Source organism: Budorcas taxicolor, chromosome 4 (assembly GCF_023091745.1).
Source record: "Budorcas taxicolor isolate Tak-1 chromosome 4, Takin1.1, whole genome shotgun sequence".
Taxonomy (NCBI): Eukaryota; Metazoa; Chordata; class Mammalia; order Artiodactyla; family Bovidae; genus Budorcas; species Budorcas taxicolor.
This window is the reverse complement of record NC_068913.1, coordinates 35591688-35613443: the sequence shown is the minus strand read 5'-3', so window position 1 is coordinate 35613443 and position 21756 is coordinate 35591688. Positions and strand designations below refer to the sequence as shown.

Here is a 21756-nt window from a genome sequence, read left to right as displayed (position 1 = left end):
TAAAAAAACACAACATCTTTAGAATTGCATGCTCTTCTACAGTGCATGTGATATCATTGCATTAAGGTACCAGTTCCGGGGAATTTAGCTTAAACCTAAATCATAAAATGGTAAGTAATATTACTGAGTACAAAAGATTTTGATGCCAAAAATATTACAGTGATAGAACACTTTCATTTGTCCAAGTTGCTAATCATCTCCCATGCCACTAAGGCGTCATTCTAGTCTGCAGAGTCTGTTTCAATTGATTTATCATCCAAGACATGAAAGTTTTTATGTTCAAATCATATTATCAGTGAAGCAAGTAGCAATTCTCACTTCTCCCTCATAGATAATCACTCAGAAGTCAAATGGACTGAAAAATAATCAATGGTAGTACTGAAAGAAGACCCCATGACAACTGGCTTCTAGTCCAGAACTTTCACCCCTACTCTAGCCTAGAAAATAAAAACCAAAATTATCAGCCTGCATTTTTGCACATCCTTTCTGCGTTCTATACAGAGAGCCAAAAGTAGCTGAAATTAATTATGTCAGCATTCGCTCCTATTCATCTGATGGATACCATCTCTTACCATTAGAACAGGCACTGAAAATGGTAAAGATAAAGCCTTTCCTGTGCCCTGTATTCCCACAGGTGTATTCCATATAAGAGCGTGTGTGTGTGTGTGTGTGTGTGATATATACATGTATACATGTCCAGGATTTATCTCAAAATCCCAGATCAGTTCACACTGATGACTCCAGAATATAAGAATGGACCACAGAGTCAGTTAAAAAAAAAAAAAGAATATCTTTAAACATAAATGAACTCTTAGATATCTATAAATAGCATCTACAATGCACTTAATTCTTAAAGCTGAATAAGATAACTTCCTTCCCTTTCAGACTACCCTTGGGGTAATCATTCATCTTTATGCATCACAAGTATTAATTAACTCTGTTATTCTAGTTCATTACTCCTTGGTATGCAAATATACAAATACATCCACTCGTTAACAGCTAATAAAATGAAAATTCTTGAATTTCAGAGAGCCTTTGCAAAGTGTTTTTTGTAACCAAAATATTTTCCTTGATTTCACTGATTGAGTCTTAAATGGCAAAGAAAAATGAAGAAATAAGGCCATTATTTGGATAAATGAAACAACAGGATCTTCTTTTTGTCTGCCTTGTTCAATTACTGGCTTCGATTCTACAATTTAGCTTGGCTGTGGAGACCTGACCACAAAGTGCTATTTTTGCCTTCTCAATTTGCTCGACATTTACTACTAGTCATTCTCCATCTCTGAAGAGAATAGCAGGGTGAAAAACAGATTCACACTACAGAAAAGAGAGGGAATTTAGACCAGCTCCCAGGCACTATGCATAGCAGTAAGACTTAGGCAAGAAAATGCCTTACTATGAGAGGATCCTGAGATGCTAAACTAGCTAAATATGTCTGTTGAAAGAATAAGGTTAACCTAGTAAACTACTGAAAAGTAGATCTGTTTTACATCTTTTTTTGAAAATAGTATCTGTGATTTTCTAACTTGAATACTGAGGCAGTGGATTAGGCACAATAGTGAACACTTCAGCAAACACTGCACAATCTTCTCTTGGATCAAAAAAGTCCTCATGCACCCATCTGCTTGTTCTCACTGCATCTACTCCAGGATTCTTCTGGAGGACAGTTGTAGTCAATCCCCTTAGAGCCCTAGTCCTCACAGGATGGAAGCTCTAAGCCTCCTGAGAATACTCCTCTGTTCCTGGGTATATTCCTACTAACTAGTTCCAACACTGGCCACTATGAGTATTCCTTAAAGTTAACCAACAGTGAATATTTCTTTTACAAAAGAGATTTTTGCAAAACTATGTGTGCTGTGTTAAAAAGACGTCTAAATAGTGAGCCCTCCTGGCATAAGATCTAATGACTCTCCACCTCTCTAGACTCATCTGCCACACACCCAGCATTCACCCTTCCTTTCATAAAGACTGCTTGCAGATCACTATCAACAGCGTGCCTTTCTTTCTGCCTCTGTGCCCTCTGTATATGCTATATCCTCTACCTGGAACCTGCTCACCCCATCCCCTTCTGTCAGGTCTAGCCCCTTCACTTATCCCATCTCAACTGCTACTACCCTGGTCCAAGCTGCCAACACCCACCTCCAACCCATCCACAGCACAACAGCCAGGATGGCCTTTTACAGTGTTCGGTTCAGTTCAGTCACTCAGTCGTGTCTGACTCTTTGGGACCCCATGGATTGCAGCACGCCAGGCCTCCCTTTCCATCACCAACTCACAGAGTTTACTCAAACTCATGTCCATTGAGTTGGTGATGCCATCCAACCATCTCATCCTGTCGTCCCCTTCTCCTCCCACCTTCAATCTTTCCCAGCATCAGGGGCTTTTCAGATGTGTCAGTCCTTTGCATCAGGTGGCAAAGCTATTGGACTTTCAGCTTCAGCAGCAATCCTTCCAATGAATATTCAGGATTGGTTTCCTTTAGGATGGACTGATTGGATCTCTTTGCTGTCCAAAGGACTCTCAAGAGTCTTCTCCAACACCACAGTTCAAAAGCATCAATTCTTTGGTGCTCAGCTTTCTTTATAGTTCAACGCTCACATCCATACGTGACCACTGGAAAAACCATAGCCTTGACTAGATGGACCTTTGTTGGCAAAGTAATGTCTCTGCTTTGTAATATGCTATCTAGGTTGGTCATAACTTGTATTCCAAGGAGTAAGCGTCTTTTAATTTCATGGCTGCAATCACCATCTGCAGTGATTTTGGAGCCCAGAAAAATAAAGTCAGCCACTGTTTCCACTGTTTTCCCATCTATTTGCCATGAAGTGATAGGACCAGATCCCATGATCCTAGTTTTCTGAATACTGAATACTGTTGGGTTGTAAGCCAACATTTTCACTCTCCTCTTTCACTTTCATCAAGAGGCTCTTTAGTTCTTCTTCACTTTCTGCCATAAGGGTGGTGTCATTCTGAGGTTATTGGAATTTCTCCTGGCAATCTTGATTCCAGTTTGTGCTTCATCCAGTCCAGCATTTCTCATGATGTACTCTGCATGTAAGTTAAATAAGCAGCATGAAAGTATACAGCCTTGACGTACTCCTTTTCCTATTTGAAACCAGTCTGTTGTTCCATGTCCAGTTCTAACTGTTGCTTCTTGACCTGCATACAGATTTCTCAGAAGGCAGATCAGGTGGGCTGGTATTCCCATCTCTTTCAGAATTTTCCACAGTTTATTATGATCCACACAGTCAAAGGCTTTAGCATAGTCAATAAAGCAGAAGTAGATGTTTTTCTGAAACTCTCTTGCTTTTTCGATGATCCAACAGATGTTGGCAATTTGATCTCTGGTTCTCTGTCTTTTCTAAATCCAGCTTGAACATCTGGAAGTTCACGGTTCATGTACTGTTGAGGCCTGGCTTGGAAAATTTTGAGCATTACTTTGCTAGCGTGTGAGATGAATGTAATTTTGCAGTAGTTTGAGCATTCTTTGGCATTGCCTTTCTTTGGGATTGGAATGAAAGTCAGAGGAAGTCACTCCTCTACTCAAAACCTCTTAGAGTCTCCCCATGTCACTCACAGTCAAAGTCAAGCTTCTAACAGTGTTCTACAAAGTCCAGCCTGGCTGGCCCACCGTGGCTCCTGCACCCCTTTTCCTGCTGCTCCCCTGCCATCATCCGTTACCCCTTCTCTTGCTCACTTCACCCCAGCCAGCCTTGTTTCCAAACTTAGGGGCTTTCTACTCCCAATTCCCTCTGCCTGGTAAAGCCCTTTCCCAAGACAGCCCTATAGCTAATTTATTCCCTTACTTCCTTCGGGCTTTCCTTAAATTCTAGTTTCTTATTGAGGCCCACCTGGCAATGCTTCTTAAGATGGCAATGCCCCCAATCCCTACCACATGTGCCCCTATTTCCCTTTAACCTGTTCTACAATTTTTTTCACTCCATGATTTTTTCACCTTCTTTTTTATCAATAATATTTACATTTTCATGTTTATTCTTTATTGCTTGATCTTCACACTTGAATATAAACTCCTGAAAGCAGAAATTATTATCTGTTTTATTCACTGCAGTAGCCCCAGCATAATAAGTGTTCAGTAAATATTTGTTGATTATGACTAGCACTTAACGCCCATATTTGTGTTTCCTTCTCTGTCTCCATTACTAGATTGTGAACTTTTTCAAGGCAGAACACATATGTTCCATCTCTGATCTCAAATACACAACACATTTACTGGTATAGAGTGCACAATATATCAGTGTTTACCAAAGGAAAATAGGATGAGAGAAATAATCAATAGCTTTATAATGTGATTCTTTTTTGTGAAAATTAAATGTATATTTTTTCATTAACAAATGAATTTCAAGAAAGAAAAGTTTATGACTTCTAGAATGACTGGCTTTTTTTTTTTAGCCTAAGCACTGTCCATTGGTTCTATCTTTGTATTTGAGGCAAATTTAAAACCAAAGAGCATCAGCACTGGATCTGGGATTTGTTCCTATTTTATATATGAAGCCTCATAACTGAAAGTAATTTGCCCAAGATCATCATCTTCTTAGAGGCAAGGAGCAAAGTTGAAATCCAGGTCATCAGACCCAGCGCTGCTTTTATACAGACACGGGAACTCTGGGAAGTTGCAGACTTTGATCCCAAACACCTAACACAGTGACTAACACATGCTCACCATTTATTAATGGAGTGCTTAAGTGCTTATTAAAGAATAAAAGACAGTCAGTCAATAAGTTCAAAATATGCTTCTTCTTGCTCTCCTTTTCATTATACCTTTAATGCTCCTGGATCACTTTCTCAATTATTTGGAGCTAAGGTTATTCATAAAACAGCCAAACTTTGGAAGCTGAGCCTTAAACCTTAGGATATTAAAAGAAAAAAAAAGCTTCAAAGTATTCTTTTATTAGTAAAATTTTTTCCATCTGAAAGAGCCATGTCATGTTGAATTTTAAAATAAATATTTAAATCAGAATTATGTTTGGTGGCATGAGACTTTTCCAAAGCATTTTGAGTAAACTTCCATGCACTCATCATGTAAAAAGAGAGCTTAAACTCACCAATGCAGATAAAAACGGACGAGACAGAGAGGGCTGTGAAGCAGTTAAAGAAATGCAATGTCACTGTCATTTTGTATGTTCGTGGTCTAGTACAATGCCTCTCACTTTTTATTATGAGACGAGCTCCAGAAAATGGAATAGACTAAAACCATAGAGTTCCAAAAGGCCTTCCTCAAAGAGAAACATACTTCTATTCCTCACTTGACAGAGGTAGAAATTCAGGATGTCAGCATCATGATCTTCACTTACTGAAACACCTAAAAGTGAACGCAGCTGTCAGGGTGACGTGGTAACTAGAGTACACCCAATTCAAAAGAAAGCATCCCACTTACTGTGCACACTGCCAGGGTTCTCCAAGGCAGAGCCAGCGTCGAGGATGCCTTATCTTGGGAATAACACTCATAACATTCCTTTGTGTGATTCACAAGCCTGGGCTAAAATGTTTGAGAACGGAAAAACTGAGAATTTTACACAGTAGGAAACTGATCCAAGATCACAGGAAAAATAGGTGGTAGAACAAATCCTCAAGGTCCTGATGTAGCCATTGATTCCAACTAAAGTTTAGACTTTAGTCCAGGTCCTGGGGCCCCAACAGTAAACAAGACAGCTGGAGTTCCAACTCTGTGAAGCTTACACCAACAGCCAGTCCCCAGAACATCCTCAAAATATAGAAGCAGGATTAGTGGGGCTGCATAAAAAAGAATGAAATAATGCCATTTTCAGCAAGATGGATGGACCTAGAGGTTGTCATACTAAGTAAAATAACTCAGAGAAAGACAAATATATGATATCACTAATATGTGAAATCCTAAAAAATGATACAAAAGTAGTTATTTACAAAATAGAAACAGACTTAGAAAACAAAGGTGTGGTTACCAAAGGGGAAAGGTGGGAGGGAAGGGATAAATTAGGAGGTTGGAATTAACATATACACATATTAATATATGTAAAATAGATGACCAACAAGCACCTACTGTATAGCACAAGGAACTCTACTTAATATTCTATAATAACCAATATGGGAAAAGAATCTGACAAAGAATACATACATGTATATGTATGACTGAATCACTTTGCTATACACCTGAAACTAACACAACATTGCAAACCAACTGTACTCCAATATAAACAATTTTTGTTAAAGAATTAGTGGTGCTGCAATAGTATTCTTGTCTGGAGAATTCCATGGAGGAGCCTGGTGGGCTACAGTCAGTAAGGCTGCAAAGAGTCAGACACAACTGAAGCAACTTAGCACGCACACACGTGTTAAGTTTTGTGTTCTATTTGGTTTTGAGTTTTGTTTTGGATTGGAAAATCATTGAGTATCTTATGCCCAGAATAAATCTAAATTAACTGAGCAAATCCTACTCCCAAGACTTGAATTATAAGTAAAGAGGGCAGCTCCTTGTTAATACCGGACGTGGTAATCAACAATGGGCTGAACAGTAGAGCACACAGCTGTGAAGGGTTTTTGTTCATTTGTTTGTTGGTTGTGTTTCTCTTTCTCTCTTTGTGGCACACTTGTCTCCTGGTACCAGCAAAGAGACAGACTCCTGAGATCAGGGGGGCCTCGAGCTCACGGAGATGGTCTAGCTTTGTTCTTAGGTTTACAGTTCTCCAAACCTAAAAGAGGAGCAGAGGCAGAAAATGCGTAGTCCACCCTCACTGCCCCATTCAGCTCTGCATCTGACTCATCCGGTAGGTAGAACGTTCACTCCTGTTTGGAGCTGTAATCACAGAGCACAGGCCAGGAAGGGCAGGTTTTCTGGGACGCTGCACTCTTAAGGAATATGTGTGAGCTGGCCCCAACCCAGCAAGGCTCTCCTCTTGAAAAGTCCAGGGCCATCCAAGGCACAGCAAGGAAGCCAAAATGGTAATGGCCACATCTTTAGATGAATGGGCTTTGAAGTTCCTGAAAGAGCAAACTGCTCTTGATCTTGCTTCCTCCCCTGGAACTTTTGTAGTTCCCACAAAAGCACAGAAACTTGTTCCAGCTCTGCTGATCAAAAGCATTTGCAAAATGTAAAGATAAATATCCTGTACTGTTTTTTTTTTGCCCCCTTTTCTCTCTGGTCAGCTTCCTGGGGTCACCAGAATAAGATCTAAACCCCCAAAGGACATTGCCCACGCAGTTACTTATTTGTTTATACATCATGCATCTGTGCTTTGGTCGCCTAGAAGCTTGAGAAATGATTCTCATTTTAAGGTCATACAGTGGAGAACAGGAGCCTCTAGAAAACCTAATTTCCACTTTGGCCTGAGCTTTCTACTGCTGCTGCTTGTTATTACGATCATGTGGTTGTTATTATTATCACTATGATTATTTCATAATGCTTACTTTTTCTCGATCCATTTGAAGAGCCGTCCTGTCAATGAAGCAGAAAAACATAATCATCCCCAGTAAAATGGATTTTACCATCTTGCTAATTGGAAAAAAATAATACGATGAATGTGCTTTCTTCTATGTGTCCAGGCTCTGGGACACTGCAGTGTGTTTACAAGGACATTACCAGAAAAGGTGTCTGGAGACTGAAGAAAATATTCAGACCATTTTAAAAAATATATAATCAACAAATTCTTCAAAAATAAACTTAGCCTACAATCCTAACTTTCAGGATACCCGGGGAGCGCTTCCTAGGAACCTAGCAAAATTCTCCTAATGCCTAAGCAGTGAGCACAGCTTCTGAAGCTGATGGGAGCTGATGTTCCGAGCTGAGGAGCAGGCACTGAGGAGGCTGGCTAAGGGACTCAAGGACCAGTCACTCTTCTAACCACTCTCTTCTATTATTTTTTTTTTAACTTTTCATTTTATATTGGAGTATAGTTGATAAGGCAATGGCAACCCACTCCAGTATTCTTGCCTGCAGAATCCCTAGGACAGAGGAGCCTGGTGGGCTGCTGTCCATGGGGTCACACAGAGTCGGACACGACTGAAGCGACTCAGCATGCCTGCATGCATTAGAGAAGGAAATGGCAACCCACTCCGGTGTTCTTGCCTGGAGGATCCCAGGGACAGAGGAGCCTGGTGGGCTGCCGTCTATGGGGTCGCACAGAGTTGGACACGACTGGAGCGACTTAGCAGCAGCAGCAGCAGCATAGTTGATTAACAAAGGGATGATAGTTTCAGGTGTACCACAAAATGATTGAGTTATACATACACATGTATCTGTTCTTTTTCAAATTCTTTTGGCATTTAGGTTGTTACATAATATAGCTGGGGTCATGTATCTTTTCAGACCATATTTTTCTCCAGATATATGCCCAGGAGTGGAATTGTAGGATCATGTGATAACTCTACTTCTAGTTTGTTAAGGAACTTCCATTCTGTTTTCCAAAGTGATTGTACCAGTTTACTTCCCTCCAATGGGAAGTAAGAGGGAGAGTGACCTCCCTCTTACTTTAAATACTTAACAGCTGTCCAAAGTATATTTAGTCACTGTATATGACATCACTCAGCAAGATTACGTACTAATTCTTCACATTTCCCCCCAAATACCTAGCATTGTACCTGAGGTAATGTAGACACTCCACTTGGGTGTGTTTCGTTTCCAAACTATGATAGCTAAATAATTCATTTCGCTAAGATAAATTGGAATTTGAAAAGGTGGCAGAGTCCCCAGAACTTATAGTGCTAAATAACATTTCAGAATATTAAAGTATTTAATTCCATCCAAAAACTATAAAAAATTTTACTAGCACAAAATTGACCCTATATTAAATTTGCACAATAACATCACAAATACAAGCTTATCCACAAACTAAGCCACTGACCCTAGTATGATTAGATGTTCTAAGACTGACCATTTATACTTTTGTTTATTATTTTAAAAAATCAAGCTTATTGCAATATAGTTGACATACCACATTTTGCAACTGTAAAGTGTGTAACATGTTGACATATTTATATGCTACAAAGTAATTACCATTATAGCCTTGACTAACATCTCCATCCCATTACAGAATTACCATCACACTTCTGTGGTGAGAACAATTAAGAACTGTTCTCTTTGCAACTTTCATGTATGTAATACAGTTTTATTGGCTATAATCACCATGTTCTACATTCAGTTCAGTTGCTCAGTCGTGTCCGACTTTGCAACCCCATGAATCGCAGCACGCCAGGCCTCCCTGTCCATCACCAACTCCCGGAGTTCACTCAGACTCATGTCCATTGAGTCGGTGATGCCATCCAGCCATCTCATCCTCTGTCGTCCCCTTCTCCTCCTGCCCCCAATCACTCCCAGCATCAGAGTCTTTCCAGTGAGTCAACTCTTCGCATGAGGTGGCCAAAGTATTGGAGTTTCAGCTTCAACATCATTCCTTCCAATGAACACCAGGACTGATCTCCTTTAGGATGGATTGGTTGGATCTCCTTGCAGTCCAAGGGACTCTCAAGCGTCTTCTCCAACACCACAGTTCAAAAGCATCAATTCTTCGGCACCTAGCCTTCTTCACAGTCCAACTCTCACATCCATACGTGGCCACTGGAAAAACCATAGCCTTGACTAGATGGGCCTTTGTTGGCAAAGTAATATCTCTGCTTTTGAATATGCTATCTAGGTTGCTCATAACTTTTCCTCCAAGGAGTAAGCGTCTTTTAATTTCATGGCTGCAATCACCATCTGCGGTGGTTTTGGAGCCCCCAAAAATAAAGTCTGACACTATTTCCACTGTTTCCCCATCTATTTCCCATGAAGTGATGGGACCAGATGCCATGATCTTCGTTTTCTGAATGTTGAGCTTTAAGCCAACTTTTTCACTCTCCTCTTTCACTTTCATCAAGAGGCTTTTTAGTTCCTCTTCACTTTCTGCCATAAGGGTGGTGTCATCTGCATATCTGAGGTTATTGATATTTCTCCCAGCAATGTTAATTCCAGCTTGTGCTTCTTCCAGCCCAGTGTTTCTTGTGATGTACTCTGCATAGAAGTTAAATAAACAGGGTGACAATATACAGCCTTGATGTACTCCTTTTCCTATTTGGAACAGTCTGTTGTTCCATGACCAGGTCTAATTGTTGCTTCCTGACCTGCATATAGGTTTCTCAAAAGGCAGGTTAGGTGGTCTGGTATTCCCATCTCTCAGAATTTTCCACAGTTTATTGTGACCCAAACAGTTAAAGGCTTTGGCATAGTCAATAAAGCAGAAATAGATGTTTTTCTGGAACTCTCTTGCTTTTTCCATGATCCAGCGGATGTTGGCAATTTGATCTCTGGTTCCTCTGCCTTTTCTAAAACCAGCTTGAGTATCTGGAAGTTCACAGTTCATGTATTGCTGAAGCCTGGCTTGGAGAATTTTGAGCATTACTTTACTAGCATGTGAGATGAGTGCAATTGTGCAGTAGTTTGAGCATTCTTTGGCATTGCCTTTCTTTGGGATTGGAATGAAAACTGACCTTTTCCAGTCCTGTGGCCACTGCTGAGTTTTCCACATTTGCTGGGATATTGAGTGCAGCACTTTCACAGCATCATCTTTCAGGATTTGACATAGCTCAACTGGAATTCCATCACCTCCACTAGCTTTGTTTGTAGTGATGCTTTCTAAGGCCCACTTGACTTCACATTCCAGGATTCTGGCTCTAGGTGAGTGATCACACCATCATGATTATCTGGGTCATAAAGATCTTTTTTGTACAGTTCTTCTGTGTATTCTTGCCACCTCTTCTTAATATCTTCTGCTTCTGTTAGGTCCATACCATTTCTGTCCTTTATCCAGCCCATCTTTGCATGAAATGTTCCCTTGGTATCTCTAATTTTCTTGAAGAGATCTCTAGTCTTCCCCAATCTGTTGTTTTCCTCTATTTCTTTGCACTGATCGCTGAGAAAGGCTTTCTTATCTCTCCTTGCTATTCTTTGGAACTCTGCATTCAAATGGGAATATCTTTCCTTTTCTCCTTTGCTTTTTGCCTCTCTTCTTTTCACAGCTATTTCTAAGGCCTCCTCAGACAGCCATTTTGCTTTTTTGCATTTCTTTTCCATGGGGATGGTCTTGATCCCTGTCTCCTGTACAATGTCACAAACTTCCGTCCATAGTTCATCAGGCACTCTGTCTATCAGATCTAGTCCCTTAAATCTATTTCTCACTTCCACTGTATAATCATAAGGGATTTGATTTAGGTCATACCTGAATGGTCTAATGGTTTTCCCTACTTTCTTCAATTTACGTCTGAATTTGGCAATAAGGAGTTTGTGATCTGAGCCACAGTCAGCTCCCAGTCTTGTTTTTGCTGACTGTATAGAGCTTCTCCATCTTTGGCTGCAAAGAATATAACAAATCTGATTTCGGTGTCGACCATCTGGTGATGTCCATGTGTAGAGTCTTCTCTTGTGTTGTTGGAAGAAGGTCTTTGCTATGACCAGTGCGTTCTCTTGGCAAAACTCTATTAGCCTTTGCCCTACTTCGTTCCGTATTCCAAGGCCAAATTTGCCTGTTCCTTTAGGTGTTTCTTCACTTCCTACTTTTGCATTCCAGTCTCCTATAATGAAAAGCACATCTTTTGGGGGTGTTAGTTCTAAAAGGTCTTGTAGGTCTTCATAGAACTGTTGAACTTCATGTTTTACATTAGATCCTCCAAATTTATTCCTCTTATTACCAGAAGTTATTGCTATATTGCTATACTAAAAAGAGTATGATTTTGAAACTTTTCAAAGAATATTTAGTTTTCACAGTGAATTAGTGTCAGGTACTGTAAAGTATGAAAAAAAATGAGTAACTGCGTCCTTTCTACACTTAAGTAGCTTCACAACTAGTAAAGGCACTAAGAGAATATATCTTGCACTATATAGCATTTCATCTTTGGCATCTTAAGAGAGGGACAGGTAGAAGAGAGCGAGTGTAGGTACAAAGAAGAAATCAACAGTGAGCTGGATTTTAGAAAAGGTTTTCTAAAATATAGAACACTGGATATGACTCATATTTTGTTAGAAGTGGAGAGGGAGAAGGAGACTTTCCAGGTGAATAAACCATTCCACACCACACCAGCATGTTAGTAACTTTTAAAATGTGTCATTTCTCTTTAACTTGCAGTACATGCAGAGCTCTTTTGGAAACTAAAATTAAACAGTAAAGTATTGATCTGAGTTTTTTAGATTAGATCTGAAATGTGCCTTTTCAGTCTCCTCCTATAGAAAATGCATAAAATTTTCCAAAATCACATTGTTTGTGATCATTATCCTCTATCTTAACCCTGAACTTCCGCTAAAACCAATAGAGCTCTAACCTGAAGAAAGGATGAAAAGAAAAAGAAACCAGAGTTTATTGATTGCCAGGTGCCTTACAATAGCCATTGTACATTTCATTCATTCATTCTCACAAAAATCCTGTCAGCTCAGTAGATGTTATTTCCCTAGGTTTAAAGGTTTTCAATGAAACCCAAAGGAGTTAAATCACTGTCTCAAGTTTGCAAAGCTAAGTAGCCTCCAAAGCCAACTTAAGGCTGTTTCCTAATCACACATTATTTTCCACTATTGTTTCCTAAGGAGAGAAAAGGCAAGTTTATACTGAGAAAAAGGAGATAGCCCCATTGTCATTTGACTCGGCTTACTGTGTGCAGTTGCAGAAATGATAAAAAAAAATTGCTCCAAAATGATCATGATCTGAAAAGAAACCTGTTAACTCTTTCATTAATTGCCATAATGGTGTCTTCATAAAGAATGACTGTTTGCTGAGGCCTGCAATTATATACTTCACTCCTTCTTCTGCACTAGATCAATATTCTTGATATCATACTGTTATTTCCAAAAATCAATAATAAATTGCAAAAAAAGAGTAATCAGGCTGCAGGTCACTGTATCTTAAACACTGTTTAAGACTGCATTTCTGCATTTTTCTTCCCTGTCACCCCATTCTCTCATTCTAATTGTAAACCTTCATACTTAATTAAAAGTAAATTGATAAAAGAAAGAGGGAAAATAGTAGATGTGAAACCCTTTCAGAATTTCCATCCAAGAACATAATAATAGTGAGGGCTTGTTTGTTTAATGTATTTGAATGTTTTTTTTCTGTTCTGTTCTTATTGTTGGGTAGTGGTGGTTGTTTAGCACACATCACAAATCAAGTATTCTTTCTAAAAAATTTTTAAATGCCCTTGGGACTTTCATAAATTAAAACTTTTTATTTTTAAGAATTTTTCTCTTACAAGTTTTGTTTATAGTTCCAATTATTGATCACATATGGTGGCATTATACTAGCTTCTCGGGGCACCTAAAAGGTCTTCTCAGGGATACAGGTATACATGGTTGATTCACTTGCTATAGAGCAGAAATGAACACAACATTGTAAAGCAATTATATTCCAATAAAAATATAGCAAAAAAGTCTTCTTATCCCTAAAATATTATAATCTAATAAAAATGTATCTTTAATTATCTCTATTTTAATAAAAGTAGAAAACAAAGAAAATGTCTCAATCATCAAAAAGCAAGCTTTGGATAATGAGGTCATTTATAGCCTCTTCATTTTTATTCATTAAGAATTCTGTGTCAACTCCAGATATATTTTAAATAAAATTATATATGAAAGTGAAAGTGTTAGTTGTTTAGTCATGTCTGACTCTTTGCAACCCCATGGACTGTAGCCCACCAGGCTTCTCTGTCCATGGAATTCTCCAGGCAAGAATACTGGAGTGCATTGCCATTTTCGTCCCAAGCCAGGGATCAAACCAGGGGCTCCTGCATGGCAGGCAGATTCTTTACCATCTGAGCTACCAGGGAAGCCCCCCAAATTTTATATGTGCATACATATATATATATGTGTGTATACATATATATATATATATACATATACATATATATATGCAATATAGATATAAAGTTTCTAAAAGGAAAACAATAATGCCAACTTCCAGAGATGAGTTCCTCCACTCTTTTGCCTATCTAAATTCTCCCTGTGAATATAACCTCTGGATAATCCCTCCTCCATTCAGTTCCTCCCTTTTCAACGCAGAAATTTATTAAGTTCTTTTCCTGTCTTTTGTCTTGCAAGCATCTTTTGCTGCTGAATTAATCCAGTATTTAAACAGAATAAAAAAAAAATTAGAGGAACATCTGCTTTGTTTTATTTTTCTTCATTTCTTCAGAATTATTATAATTTTATTTAAAATGTTGTAGCAATATTTAGGATTCTGACAGACACTTTTAAAGTGAAGTAAGATCAATTCCTTTGACAACAAAAGTAAGAAAAAAAGAGCTGGACATCCCAGTTCTCCACTCCTTTTTGCTGATCTCTTCAGTTTAAATTTAAATAGTAAATTGTATTTAAATGTAAATAGTATTCTGGCCTGGAGAATTCCATTGGACTGTATAGTCCATGGGGTTGCAAAGAGTCGGACATGAGACTGAGCGACTTTCACTTTCAGCTTAAATTTAGTCATCCAAGCTATTAGACCAGGGATTGAATGAAGTGATACAGTTAATTCAATTCCATGACTACACAGGCTCATCCCTTTTCACCCTATCTCAAGCCACAATGTGACAAGGAGTTTAGAATCCTGTCCCTCATGTCTGATAGCCCGTCCCCAGAGCTCACTCCATCAATAAAAATGAAAACTTCACCAAATATTCAGAATCCTAAAATCCTAATGATAGTTGTAAAAATATATGTCATTTACACTATAATTTTCTAATATAAATTTATTTATTTTAATTGGAGGCTAATTACTTTACAATATTGTATTGGTTTTACACTATCATTTTTAAAACACTTTGAAACACACTAAAACTAGATCCTACGAACTAGGTTGCAGTTACTATTTGCCATTTTACAAAAGAGGTGAAGTCACTCACCCAAAGTCAAAGAATAAAAACTCCTCCTGGATTAGAATTCATGTCCCTTCATCATTAGTTGTGATATGTCCCCCTGATAGCTTGATGAATGATATCAGATTCATGATCTCTGAAGAACAAGATTTAGCTTCAGGACCAGGGACCAGGCTTGGTCGCTCAAGAGCTTTTGTGTAGCAGGGTTTTAGTAAAGTATGAAAAGGGACAAAGAGAGTTTCTGATATAGACATCAGAAGGGGAACGGAGAGTGCTCCACTCACTAGTGCTAGCAAGGGAGTTATATACTTTTTAAATTAGTTATTACAATAAATCAAAAGAATGTCTCAAGGTTGTAAAGATCTTACTAGACCCACTCCCATAATTTACAATTGAGATAACAGGATTAGCCAGAAGGTTTCCAGGAAGGAGAAACTGTCCTCAAGCAGGATACATTGTTGCTATATAATCCTTAGTAAAGAGTTTATGGTAGGCTGGTGGCTCAGACAGTAAAGCATCTGCCTACAATGTGGGAGACCCACGTTCAGTCCCTGGGTCGGGAAGATCTCCTGGAGAAGGAAATGGCACCCCACTCCAGTACTCTTGCCTGGAAAATCCCATGGACAGAGGAGCCTGGTAGGCTACAGTCTGTGGGGTCGCAGAGAGTCAGACACAACTGAGCGACTTCACTTTCTTTCTTTCTTTCTACAGAGTTTAAAGTGTGTTGTTTGTTGTGTAATCATCAGTTCTGGTGTTAAAGAAAAAAACGTTTTATGTGACTAAGACTAAGGAATGTAGAGGGAAAAATAAAAAAGCATTTGTCCTTTCCTTCTCCTTGAAAATTCCAGACCCCTACCTCTGCTTGAAAGCCCTAGACCCCTTTCTCCCCCTCGGGGAATCCTGGATTTCTTATCAACCTGCCTAGGAATTGACTCTTTCATCCCCCTCTTTTCTTTTAGGAAAATTATGTTGCCAAGGGAAAGGGGCATTGCTTTCATTCCATAACTACTTCCTGCTGTTGAGGGGTGTGGCCCCTAAATTGTTGAGGCAACATATTCTCCTAATCCTCATATTGAGGGTCTCTAATCCAGGGGCCCCAAGTAATAGTTGGAGGAGGTTGTGGCACTCATAGGAGCCTGGACAACCATTTGTAACTTAAAAGCTTTCAGACAGAAACAAACCACATTTTACATTTACAGATGTAAGGCAAAATAGTCATTAAACCAAGCAAAACATAATCAAAATTAAAAGACACATTATATCCAAGATGTGTTCACAGGTCCATCTTAGGACTGTTAGATGTCATCAGATCAAAAAGAGGCATCACATATGATTGTCATTGATGAAGGTTTTTGCAGAGTTGAAGGAAGTCCTTTCCTTGAAGTGGAGAAACCCACCAGGTTAAACCTTCAGTTGATGGTGGGGGGGTGAGGGGGTTGCTCCGCAGACCCAGCAATTAGACTGATTGTGGAATGGAGCATAGGAGAGAGTTCAGGACAGGATGGGGTTGACTTTAGGGTCAAACGGCAGACTCAGGACTTTTGGAGACAGCAGAAGCAAGCCCACGTAGATTCTCAGACCCACCTCGGTTCCTGGCTCAAACAGCAGCTTCTTTGACTCAAAGGCTCAGTTCAGTTCAGTTCAGTCGCTCAGTAGTGTCCGACTCTTTGCAATCCCATGAATCGCAGCACACCAGGCCTCCCTGTCCATCACCATCTCCCGGAGTTCACTCAGACTCATGTCCACCGAGTCAGTGATGCCACCCAGCCATCTCATCCTCTGTCGTCCCCTTCTCCTCCTGCCCCCAATCCCTCCCAGCATCAGAGTCTTTTCCAATGAGTTAACTCTTCGCATGAGGTGGCCAAAGTACTGGAGTTTCAGCTTCAGCATCATTCCTTCCAAAGAAATCCCAGGGCTGATCTCCTTCAGAATGGACTGGTTGGATCTCCTTGCAGTCCAAGGGACTCTCAAGAGTCTTCTCCAACACCACGTTCAAAAGCATCAATTCTTCAGTGCTCAGCCTTCTTCACAGTCCAACTCTCACATCCATACATGACCACAGGAAAAACCATAGCCTTGACTAGATGGACCTTAGTCGGCAAAGTAATGTCTCTGCTTTTGAATATGCTATCTAGGTTGCTCCTAACTTTTCCTCCAAGGAGTAAGCGTCTTTTAATTTCATGGCTGCAATCACCATCTGCAGTGGCTTTGGAGCCCCAAAAAATAAAGTCTGACACTATTTCCACTGTTTCCCCATCTATTTCCCATGAAGTGGTGGGACCAGATGCCATGATCTTCGTTTTCTGAATGTTGAGCTTTAAGCCAACTTTTTCACTCTCCTCTTTCACTTTCATCAAGAGGCTTTTGAGTTCCTCTTCACTTTCTGCCATAAGGGTGGTGTCATCTGCATATCTGAGGTTATTGATATTTCTCCTGGCAGTCTTGATTCCAGCTTGTTTTTCTTCCAGTTCAGCGTTTCTCATGATGTACTCTACATATAAGTTAAATAAGCAGGGTGACAATATATAGCCTTGACATACTCCTTTTCCTATTTGGAACCAGTCTGTTGTTCCATGTGCAGTTCTAACTGTTGCTTCCTGACCTGCATACAGATTTCTCAAGAGGCAGGTCAGGTGGTCTGGTATTCCCATCTCTTGAAGAATTTTCCACAGTTGATTGTGATCCACACAGTCAAAGGCTTTGGCATAGTCAATAAAGCAGAAATAGATGTTTTTCTGGAACTCTCTTGCTTTTTTCATGATCCAGAGGATGTTTGCAATTTGATCTCTGGTTCCTCTGCCTTTTCTAAAACCAGGTTGAACATCTGGAAATTCACGGTTCATATATTGCTGAAGCCTGGCTTGGAGAATTTTGAGCATTACTTTACTAGCATGTGAGATGAGTGCAATTGTATGGTAGTTTAAGCATTCTTTGGCATTGCCTTTCTTTGGGATTGGAATGAAAACTGACCTTTTCCAGTCCTGTGGCCACTGCTGAGTTTTCCACATTTGCTGGCATATTGAGTGCAGCACTTTCACAGCATCATCTTTCAAGATTTGAAATAGCTCCACTGGAATTCCATCACCTCCACTAGCTTTGTTCGTAGTGATGCTTTCTAAGGCCCACTTGACTTCACATTCCAGTATGTCTGGCTCTAGATTACTGATCACACCACTGTGATTATCCAGGTCATGAAGATCTTTTTTATACAGTTTTTCTGTGTATTCTTGCCACCTCTTCTTAATATCTTCTGCTTCTGTTAGGTCCATACCATATCTGTCCTTTATCCAGCCCATCTTTGCATGAAATGTTCCCTTGGTATCTCTAATTTTCTAGTCTTTCCCATTCTGTTCTTTTCCTCTATTTCTTTGCATTGATCACTGAAGAAGGCTTTCTTATCTCTTGCTATTCTTTGAAACTCTGCATTCAGATGCTTATATCTTTCCTTTTCTCCTTTGCTTTTCACTTCTCTTCTTTTCACAGCTATTTGTAAGGTTCCCCAGACAGCCATTTTGCTTTTTGCATTTCCTTTCCATGGGGATGGTCTTGATCCCTGTCTCCTCTACAATGTCATGAACCTCATTCCATAGTTCATCAGGCACTCTGTCTATCAAATCTAGGCCCTTAAATCTATTTCTAACTTCTACTGTATAATCATAAGGGATTTGATTTAGGTCATACCTGAATGGTCTAATGGTTTTCCCTACTTTCTTCAATTTACGTCTGAATTTGGCAATAAGGAGTTCATGATCTGAGCCACAGTCAGCTCCCAGTCCTGTTTTTGTTGACTGTATAGAGCTTCTCCATCTTTGGCTGTAAAGAATATAATCAATCTGATTTCGGTGTTGACCATCTGGTGATGTCCATGTGTAGAGTCTTCTCTTGTGTTGTTGGAAGAGGGTGTTTGCTATGACCAGTGCATTTTCTTGGCAAAACTCTATTAGTCTTTAAGACCTTTTAGAGCTAACACCCAAAAAAGATGTCCTTTTCATTATAGGGGACTGGAATGCAAAAGTAGGAAGTCAAGAAACACTTGGAGTAACAGGCAAATTTGGTCTTGGAATGTGGAATGAAGCAGGGCAAAGACTCAAAGGCTAGGTCAGGAGTTAACCTCCAGGTAATGTCTGTTGAAAAGCTAAAAGCTGAGTCACATAGTTCATTTTAAGGCCTCGGGATCTATGACAATATCTGTGCACAAAAACAGTCTGTCATAGAGATAGTCCCATTTTGGGGGGGCGGGGGACAGTTTGGGCCCTCATCAAAGCTACAGATAAAACTTTAAACCAACTGTCTTGTGTTTCTGAGTTAGCTTACACAGGTGTCTTTTAATAACATCATTAGGCTTTTCAACTTTTGCTGAAGATTGGGGTCTCCAGGAACAGTGTAAGTGATATTCTATTTATAGAGCTTTTGACACCGCTTGAGTTACAGCAGCTTTAAAGGTAGAGGATTGTTGCTCTGAACTTTAGAGTTCAAGATCCCGCTTACATCATGAGAAGTCAGTACAGTAAGATTTTGCACATTCCTCAAGCTTTAGTGAATACTGCTTTTGATGTGGAAATAAGTGAGGGTCATTGAGCCTGATAATGACAGGAACAGCATTTTGTGTTCAACCCACAGTTTTCCATCAGTCCACACTCTAGGATTTACAGTTTGTTCCATTAAAAAGAACTGGTTCCATATTCATGAAAACAGAGCCCTGGACCTTCCTCAGTATATACCTCCTTGAAGGGGTGAGGGAGACTCTGGCATGATTAAAAACTCATGAGAAAACAGCACAGAGTCCCAGTGCCACTTAAAGGATGACTGACATCGTAATGTTTGGCTCATCCAGACAGTCCCAGTATGGTAGTGGATCAGGAGGAAAGCAGGCCAGGGGCTTTAGTGAGCACAGAGAAAGTTGCCCCAGTGTCCAGAAGAAATCAACTGATTGGCCCTCCACAGCTATTTAATACCCAGGGTTCCTCAGGTGTAATTAGGACAGGAGCTTGTGTGAGGACCCCTGGGCACCTTCAGTCCCAATTGTCTTGAGAGTCCAGCCCCGGGGGCCTACACCTAGGAGGGCAGTCTCTTCTCCAGCATGGTCCTTTGCAGACCGGACCTAGAGCCGGGGATGGCTTGATTCCTGAGGGCAATCCCACTTGAGATGCCCCTCCTTTCCACAGTAATAGCAAGTTCATCCCTTTTCACCTGGGTTCCTCTGGGCATTTTTCCTCAGGCTGTTTCACAACAGATCTAACAGCCATTGTTGGGGCTTCAGTCTTTTGCCTGGTTCTTTTTTGCCTCTTATTTTCCTCCTTATATTCTCTACCATTATATACTGTCTAAGCCAGTTGCAACGGATTATCTAAAGACTGATTTGGTCCAAACGCCTGTTTTCATAACTTACAGCAGATATCTGGAGCCAACTGAGTGAGAAATCTATCTTTTAAGATCATTGCTCCTTCTGCAACATCAGTAAACTTGTGGAGAGCCTCCCATAGTCTATTTAGGAATTTACCAGGAGTTTCCGTCTCTCCCTGATCCATGTCAGCCAACTTGGCAAAGTCTAAAGTCTTAGTGTGCGCTTGCTTAAGTCCTTCAAGAATACATCCAGCAAAGTGGCTCTGTTATTGTGTTGACTAAAAAAAGAGATGTACAACTTGAGAGTTGTGAGTTAAGTTTTATTTGGGGCAAAATGAGGACTGCAGCCCAGGAGGCAACATCTCAGATAGCTCTGAGAGACTGCTCCAAAGCAGCAGTGGGGAAAAGTCAATATATAAGGTTTTGGTGAAGGGGGAGTTCAACACCATGAAGCACTCATTTTACAAAAGGTTTCTGTTAGTCATGAGGATCTGATGTCACCATGACGGTATTTAGTCCTTCTCTAGATATGAGGAACTCTCACATGCTAGTAAAATAATGCTCAAAATTCTCCAAGCCAGGCTTCAGCAATATGTGAACCGTGAACTTCCTGATGTTCAAGCTGGTTTTAGAAAAGGCAGAGGAACCAGAGATCATATTGCCAACATCCTCTGGATCATGGAAAAAGCAACAGAGTTCCAGAAAAACATCTACTTCTGCTTTATTGACTATGCCAAAGCCTTTGACTGTGTGGATCACAATCAACTGTGGAAAATTCTGAGAGATGGGAATACCAGACCACCTGACCTGCCTCTTGAGAAATCTGTATGCAGGTCAGGAAGCAACAGTTAGAACTGCACAAGGAACAACAGACTGGTTCCAAATAGGAAAAGGAGTACGTCAAGGCTGTGTATTGTCACCCTGCTTATTTAACTTCTATGCAGAGTACATCATGAGAAACGCTGGACTGGAAGAAAAACAAGCTGGAATCAAGACTGCCGGGAGAAATATCAATAAACTCAGATATGCAGATGACACCACCCTTATGGCAGAAAGTGAAGAGGAACTCAAAAGCCTCTTGATGAAAGTGAAAGAGGAGAGTGAAAAAGTTGGCTTAAAGCTCAACATTCAGAAAACGAAGATCATGGCATCTGGTCCCATCACTTCGTGGGAAATAGATGGGGAAACAGTGGAAATAGTGTCAGACTTTAGTTTTGGGGGCTCCAAAGCCACTGCAGATGGTGATTGCAGCCATAAAATTAAAAGATGCTTACTCCTTGGGAGGAAAGTTATGACCAACCTAGATAGCATATTGAAAAACAGAGACATTACTTTGCCGACTAAGGTCCATCTAGTCAAGGCTATGGTTTTTCCTGTGGTCATGTATGGATGTGAGAGTTGGACTGTGAAGAAGGCTGAGCACCGAAGAATTGATGCTTTTGAACTGTGGTGTTGGAGAAGACTCTTGAGAGTCCCTTGGACTGCAAGGAGATCCAACCAGTCCATTCTGAAGGAGATCAGCCCTGGGATTTCTTTGGAAGGAATGATGCTGAAGCTGAAACTCCAGTACTTTGGCCACCTCATGCGAAGAGTTAACTC

At 40.1% G+C, this 21756-nt stretch overlaps 1 protein-coding gene across 1 annotated transcript in view; it reads left to right on the top strand.

The window, feature by feature from the left end:
• GRM3 (glutamate metabotropic receptor 3) overlaps window positions 1-21756 on the top strand; it is a 104272-nt gene that overhangs the window by 24376 nt on the left and 58140 nt on the right. The window lies entirely within an intron of this gene.